Source organism: Neltuma alba, unplaced genomic scaffold (assembly GCF_004799145.2).
Source record: "Neltuma alba isolate B1F8T4 unplaced genomic scaffold, ASM479914v2 tig00004437_pilon, whole genome shotgun sequence".
Taxonomy (NCBI): domain Eukaryota; kingdom Viridiplantae; phylum Streptophyta; class Magnoliopsida; order Fabales; family Fabaceae; genus Neltuma; species Neltuma alba.
In genome coordinates, this window is record NW_021633707.1 from 33091 (window position 1) to 41624 (window position 8534).

Below are 8534 nucleotides of genomic sequence, written 5' to 3' on the forward strand. Positions count from 1 at the left end.
TTAAAAAATAATAAAATAATAAAATGACTTAAACGGGCCGGTCCTTTTAAGCCTCGGCCTTCCAAGGCTGTTTCCCATTTGAGGGGAAAAATTTCAAACCCGACCTTCATAATTTCAGGGCCTAAAAAGGCCGGTCCGACGGCTCGACCTGTTTTTCAGCTCTAATCATATCTGTAGAGGTCAAATACACAACCTCACCAATAAGGTGATGCTTAGTATTAGACTCTGGCCTTTTACTTTGATTTTTTGAACAAGTATTTTTTATCATATAAAAGTTTAATACCTTTAATCTCAGAAATATAACAAATATATTTTTATTTATGTCTTTTTAATTTTCACCTGACAAATGGAACGTGGTGCGGTCTCTCAATAGTCGATCAAATCTCCATGATGACCTTGACTAGCAGGTTATCTCCATAATGAAGCAGAGGAACTTGAGGTTTACGCCGGAGTGTAATGCGGGCCAGGGCTGACCAAGGAATCGCATACCTGCCCACCCCCTTCTCAGGGATTGACCCACTTTATATATATTTTTAATTTTTTTGTCAATCAAATTGTGTGTATCAATATATAATATGGGTTAGGAAAAAAATATATCCTCTCAAATGAAATCCACTGTTTTTTTGGCCAACCAAAAATAAGTCCGGCGTTATTGCTTGAGTTATGCATAATTTAATTTTGAGTTCAATTTTAATAAAATTTATTTCGAAAAAAAATTGCACAATTTACTTGCAAATTGATCAACTTCAAATCATTGAAGAAAAATGTTCTCAAAATATATGATTAAAACGAAACGTTGTATAAATGCAAGAGTCATTTAAAAAGCTAGTTTGGTCTTAAATATAAAACATTATTTTATTTTATTTTTTATATTCATTTTTTTTCAAACAGATTTATTCAATTTATAAATTGATATATAATCTAATGCTGCATATGGATTTTTTGGAAGATAATGTCATTTTTTAGCAAACGAATATGTTACATTTATTAAAATTAACTAATTTATTAATTTTTTTTAACCTACCTAAATTAATTAAATAATATTTACACTAAGAACCAAAAGAGTATAGAAGTAGATCCCCGCACGTCTATCTAATTATCATCAATTTACTTAAACTCATCAACTTGAGAATCAATAAGTAGTCATGTGACCCTTGTTTAGACTCTTTGGTTATGCATCTCAACAAAAAATAATAATCAACGGTTTTATAATTTTAAATTCTCTGTCGCACCTTGCAATTAGATCAAATATGACTTGTATAATGTACTCTCTTTGCATTATCACCTTTGAAGACCAAAAATTGCTGTAACTGTAACTCAAAGTACACGTAATTGGAGAGAAAGAGACGCAAGACTTAAAATTCAATTTTGTAGGTAATTACCTTTTCCTAAAAAAGTAGGACAGATAACAAAGATGCACGGTATATTCCCACCTTTTATTTAAGAAAAGAGAGAGAGAGAGAGAGAGAGAGAAAAAAGGGCAACGCTTGTCTCCCTCGCAACAAAGCTGTCTTCTTTTATTTGTCCTTTTTAGATAAAATAGCCACAGAATCTTTAGGACACGAAGAGTGAGCGATCACGAAATGACGAGTCAGTTTTGTTAATTTTTTTAATTTCTTTTTTGGGTCTAATCAGATAAAAATGATCTCACATTTCTTAAATTACAAAATCCCAAGTAAAAATATTTAAAATACATATTATTGTCAAATTTTATTAAAATATTACTACAAAGGATACCATAAAGGTCAATAGACTTCGTGAAAATATTGGCAAAGGACAGACGTCAAGCTTTGGACGAAACATACCGATGTGTTCCACGTGGGCATGTGCCCATGTCATCAGATTTTGATTTTTATGATTTTTTTTTGTCAACTTGATTTTTATGATTATACAATAATCATGACAATAATAATGTACCAACCATTAAGTAATCAATATCAGAACGATTTAATGATCAATTGGCTAATTATTATTGAATCCGAATCAATCCTATCATCACTAAAATAATAATATACTTAAAATATGATATAATAAAAATATATAACCCTAAACAAAATTGCTAGATCATAAATTTAACAAATTGTTATTTTTTTTTTCAATTGAAAACGGCGTCGTTTCATGTTTAGTAAGGGGGAACATAAAACACAGCCTATTTGGTTCCACTCAAAACTCTGGAATGAACACAATATTTACTGATTGATCTTGAATCTTAATAACATGTGTGATTCCATGAACTAAAATGATATTCTTTCAAAAATGAAAAGAGTGGATATACAATTTTATTCATAATCTTATTTTTTTTAGATATATTCAATGCCCCCCTTTTTTAGTAATTTAATTTTAACCATGGTCATTTTTGTGCAATTTTACTTATAATTTTTTGTGTGTAATTTTATGCCTTATTTTATTTCTTAGATAGATCGGGGTACCATGTGCATTTAAAAAATAAGATCAACTACAGAGTGCTTGGATCAACTAGTATAAGTCTTAAATATAAGACTTATTTTATAGTGTAATTTACATTATAAAATAAGTTTTATATTTAAAATTAAAAAAATAATATCTAAAGCCCACAAGCCCTTTACAATGGCGCAAGCACGATCTGAATTATTTATCCCTTAATTAATACTATCTCCAATTGTTAATATAAGAGTTAGTTGATTAATTTAAATAAATTAAAAAAATTTGTTGAGTTAATTATTTGTAATAATTAGGTATTATATTTCCTAAAATACTCTTACTAATCAAGTGTATTGACTAGTACTACCATTATTATGAAGACTATCTTAAAAAAATATATAATATGACAAACAAAGCGGAGTTGGGTCTTATATTTAGGATCAAAATAAAAATCAAATGAGTTTTAAAAACCAGAGGTATATATAAAATATAAAAAAAACATATTATTTGTAATTTATCAACGGAGAGATATTAGTTAGACAACTCAATTTCTTTGCAGCTTCTTTTAATTTAACCTCTTGATTATCAACTTTTCGAGCAAAAAACTGAAGACTCTTATCTTTAATTTTCAAATTTCAACGCAACTTCAGTCAAATTGTTTTTTTTTAATTTTGTTTAATGTTTTTAACAATTTCTAGAGTTTTTATATTCTGTTTGGCAAAAAAAAGAAGACTTTTTATATTTTAATAATATGCAAGTGGATTATAAGCCTACATACTTTACATGACATTAGGGATCATGAGCTGCGTAGTATAGCTTTCTATAAATTTTAGATTGTATATATGAAAATAAATTCAATTCATTTTTTAATTTACATGATGTGCAAATTAACATAACATAAATAAATTTATTCATACTTTATAAATAGTATTTGTTACAAATTTCATAGTATATTATATAAGGTAATTATGCCTAAGCATGTAAAGACACAAGTGGTGTTTATTTTAGAAGTATTTTTATGTAACTGGAGATAAAATTTTTCTTATATATTTTAAAAGGTATTTGAAAACTCAAAAAGTATTTAAAAATTGCTTTTACCTAAATTAAGACACAACCAGTGTAATTATTTTAAAATTTATGAATCACTTCTAAAAAACTAATTCAAATGCTCTTTAAAAAAAACTAATTCAAACACCCCATTCATCTAGTTGTCTGAAAAAAAAATACAAACTTGTACTAAAAAAAACACCATTCATAAATTTAAAAATAAAATATCTTCTATTCATATAGGAATATATATTTTTAATTGAAACATTTTGAAAATATTTTCAAGACACACATTTTAGTTTAAAAAAACTAAATTTAGAAGTGACAACTAAATTTTAAAAAAATGTTAATGCAACTTGTTTATTAGATTAAGATGTATCTAGTATCCTGAAATATTTTTCTAGATGCAGTTAGCATTTTAAAATATTTTGTACTATATTCAACACGTTAAAGTATTATTTTAAGTGTGTCCAGTACTTTAAAGTTTTTTTATACATTTGGTATTTTAAAATATTTTTTATCTAAAAGTATTTTTTGATATATCTAACATCACACAAAAAATACTTTATGATGTTAAATACTTCTGAAATATATTTCAATATGCTAATTATATTATAAAAAATTTAAAGTGTTACGTCTTAATCCTATTTATTATTAAAGTCACTCCCTCCAGACATGAGATATCTGATATGGTTAATTAATATAATAAACTGATGTTAATACGTTTCTGGTATGATTGAAAAAAAGAAAAACTCATTTCTGGAAGGGCTCACTCGAGAGTCGAGATGCAACGCCACGAGTGATGCTTTGAGGATCAGGATCTTACAAGCTGATGATGGCTGAGTAGTGGGTCCCACCTCTTGTCCCTGATCCTTAGTGGGTCCCAATTAAACACCCACGTACAAATATCCTGATTGGAGCGTGTACTACACATCCCTAGCTCGTCGCCAAATTATTCTTTTTGAAAGTGTGCATTCCGAAAAGGTACAGTTTTTCTTTAATCCCCAGCTTTTCGTCTGCTTCTCCCCCTTCCCCACTCTCTGTGTGATAAATGATAATACAGCAACGTCTCGCTGTGACACTCCTCAGACTCATTCTTCTAATCTCAGCGGCATCGTTTTTACTTGGGCTTTGGCCAGTGGCGGTTTTTAAAAGTGTGTAAGAAATCCACTTGGGGAAGAAGATGGGTTCCAAAACGGTATGAGAATCAATAAGTATCCTCACTTCTCTCACCATGAATTTGAGACAGCGTCCTCTCTCCAGGCGCGGCAGTGCTCACGCGCCGCCGCCTCCTCCTCCTCCAGCGGGGTCAGTTTTCAACATTATACCTGTGCATGCCTTCCTTATTGACCACCCTTCTCTTCGGTACCCAGAAGTGCGTGCTGCTGCTGCTGCTCTACGCACTGTAGGAGACCTTCCGAAGCCCCCTTTCAGGCCATCGAGCTCTGACATGGACCTCCTCGCTCGGCGACTTCTTTGGGTTCCAGAAGGACAACGTACGGAACCAAAGGGAGCATTTGGTTCTCCACCTTGCTAACTTGCAGATGCGGCTTCAGCCTCCCTCCGGCAATCGTCGATACCCTGGACCGCGGCGTGCTACGTCGTTTCCAACGGAAGCTTCTTCATAATTACAATGCTTGGTGCTCTTACCTTGGATTAAAGTCGAACGTGTTGCTGTCAAAACGTCGAGACCCTACTGATCTCCGCCGTGAATTGCTGTACGTTTCGCTTTACCTTTTGATTTGGGGTGAGGCTGGAAATCTTCGCTTCGCTCCTGAATGTATTTGCTACATATATCATTTTATGGCGAAGGAACTTAATTATGTTCTTGAGGATACCCAGACCCTGATACGGGTCGTCCGTTTTTGCCCTCAATATCCGGTGACTGTGCCTTTCTGAAGTCAGTAGTAATGCCCATATACAAGACGATTAAGGATGAGGTTGATAGTAGTAAAAATGGAAAGGCTCCGCATTCGGCATGGAGGAACTATGATGACATTAATGAATATTTCTGGAGTAGGAGGTGTTTGAAGAGATTAGGGTGGCCACTAGACTTTGGATGTAATTTCTTTGCGACTACTCCAAAGAGCAATCGAGTAGGGAAGACTGGGTTTGTAGAGCAGAGGTCTTTCTGGAATGTCTATAAAAGCTTTGATAGGCTTTGGGTAATGCTCATCCTTTCTTGCAGGCTGCCATTATTGTTGCTTGGGAGGGTACAAAATATCCATGGGACGCATTGGAGAGAAGACATGTCCAGGTAGAGTTGTTGACTGTGTTTATCACGTGGAGTGGTCTGAGGTTGCTTCAATCAGTGCTTGATGCTGGGACTCAATATAGTTTGGTTTCAAGAGAGACCATGTGGCTTGGGGTGAGGATGGTGCTGAAGAGTATGGTTGCCATTACATGGACTGTTGTGTTTGCTGTGTTCTATGGAAGGATTTGGATGCAAAAGAATTCTGATAATAGGTGGTCAGATGCGGCAAATCAGAGGATTATTACTTTTCTTAAGGTTGTCTTTTCTTTTCTTATCCCAGAATTGTTGTCATTGGTACTATTTGTTGTTCCACGGTTAAGGAACTTCATTGAAGAATCAGACGGAGGATTGTGTATGTGTGGACATGGTGGTTTTATTCCCGATTTTGTGTGGGCCGTGGTGTGAGAGAAGGGCTTGTAGATAATGTGAAGTACACTGTGTTCTGACTTTGGTTTAGCTTCAAAATTCTCTTTCAGTTATGTTGTTCAAATCAAGCCTCTAGTTGCTCCAACAAAGGCTCTTTTGAAACTCAAGGGTGTAACTTACAACTGGCATGAATTTTTCAGTAACACCAACAGGACAGCATTTGTCTTGCTATGGTTACCTGTTGTACTTATCTACTTCATGGATTTGCAGATATGGTATTCAATTTTCTCTTCCCTTGTTGGTGCAACAATAGGCCTTTTCTCGCATTTGGGTGAAATTCGGAATATTGAACAACTCAGACTTAGATTTCAGTTCTTTGCCAGTGCACTGCAGTTCAATCTGATACCAGAGGAGCAGCCTCTAAGTCCTCGGTTAACATTGCTAAAGAAGTTTCGTGATGCTATTCATCGTTGAGACTGCGATATGGGTTGGCCAACCCTTTAAAAAGATTGAATCAAGCCAAGTGGATGCTACAAGGTTTGCCTTAATATGGAATGAGATTATCATAACTTTCAGGGAGGAAGATCTCATCAGTGATAGGGAGCTTGAGCTCTTAGAACTACCACCAAATTATTGGAACATAAGGGTCATTCGCTGGCCGTGTTTCCTTCTTCGCAATGAGCTATTACTTGCCCTCAGTCAGGCAAATGAGCTGGAAAATGAGTCCGATTGGTCACTTTGGTTGAGGATATGCAAGAATGAGTACCGTCGCTGTGCTGTTATTGAAGCTTATGATAGCATCAAATACTTGTTTCTTATGATTCTTAAAGGTGACACAGAAGAGTTCTTCATTGTGAATAACATATTCAGGGACTTGGACAACTACATTGAGACAGGGAAGTTAACAGAGGTGTATAGATGTCCCGCTTCCAGGTACATGCTAAGTTGAGTAAATTTGTTCAGCTTCTGATGCAACCTAATAGAGATATGGATACAGCTGTAAATTTTGTTGCAAGCCTTGTATGAACTGTTCGTCCGTGATTCCAAGGGTGAAGAAGCATGCTGATCGGTTGATAGAGGAAGGTCTGGCTCCACGTGGTTCAACAGCTAATGAAGGCTTGCTTTTTGTAAATGCTATTCAGTTTCCTGATGTTGGAGATGCGATATTAACTAGGCGCTGAGACGATTGCACACAATTCTTACTTCTAAAGACTCCATGCAAAATGTACCATTGAATCTTGAGGCAAGAAGGCGGATTGCTTTCTTTACCAATTCTTTGTTTATGAACATGCCTCCGTGCCCCCTATGTTGAAAAAATGATGGCTTTTAGTGTTTTTAACCCCATATTACAATGAAGATGTTTTGTATGGCAAAGAGCTTCGAAGGGAGAATGAGGATGGCATCACTACTTTGTTTTATTGCAAAAAATATATGAAGATGAATGGAAAAATTTTCTAGAGCGGATGCATAGAGAGGGTTTGGAGGAGGATGATGAAATTTGGGCAACAAAATCTAAGGATCTTCGTCTTTGGGCATCTTATAGGGGTCAAACACTATTACGCACAGTCAGGGGGATGATGTATTTTATAGGGCCCTTAAGATGCTTGCCTTTCTTGATTCAGCTTCTGAGATGGACATTAGAGAGGAATCACAAAATATTGGTTTCACATGGCTCAACAAAGCAAAACAGTGGTTTGGATGGCTTAAACCGGAATGGGCCTCCCTCTCTACGAAGTCTTAGAGGGCAGATAGTGGTGTGGCCCCACTGTTCAAGGGGCATGAATATGGGAGTGCGCTGATGAAGTTTACATATGTGGTGGCTTGCCAAATTTATGGCCAGCACAAGGCAGCAAAGATCATCGTGCTGAAAGATTTTGTATTTGATGAAAAACAATGAGGCCCTTCGAGTGGCATATGTTGATGAGGTGCCTTTGGGGAGAGGTGAAACTGAATATTACTCGTTTCTTGTGAAGTTTGATCAGCAGTTACAGAGGAGGTTGGAGATCTTTCGCATTAGGTTGCCAGGTCCCTTAAAAGTTGGAGAAGGAAAACCAGAGAATCAGAACCATGCCATAATCTTTACCCGGGGTGATGCAGTTCAGACCATTGATATGAATCAAGACAATTATTTTGAAGAGGCTCTCAAAATGCGGAATCTGTGTGCAGGAGTTTAATGCCTACTATGGCATTAGGAGGCCGACCATTTTGGGGGTTCGAGAGAATATTTTTTCACAGGATCTGTGTCCTCCCTTGCTTGGTTCATGTCTGCTCAAGAAACAAGTTTTTGGACCTTGGGTCAACGTGTTTTGGCTAATCCTTTGAAAGTGCGAATGCATTATGGTCATCCGATGTATTGACAGATTCTGGTTCCTGGCTCGGGGTGGAGTGAGCAAGGCCTCTAGATGATCAACATTAGTGAAGATATTTTTGCTGGATTCAACTGCACACTTCGAGGCGGCAATGTGAC

The 8534-nt window shown here is 35.5% G+C and overlaps 1 non-coding gene and 1 pseudogene across 1 annotated transcript; both read left to right on the top strand.

Moving 5' to 3' along the window:
* The first annotated feature begins 4512 nt into the window (after positions 1–4512).
* On the top strand, positions 4513–8526 carry LOC114744754 (callose synthase 11-like; annotated as a pseudogene).
* Positions 7631–7710, top strand: LOC114744760 (small nucleolar RNA J33). The gene has a single exon (XR_003740143.1). It is a non-coding gene; the product is annotated as a small nucleolar RNA J33 (small nucleolar RNA).
* Positions 8527–8534: the final 8 nt, after the last annotated feature.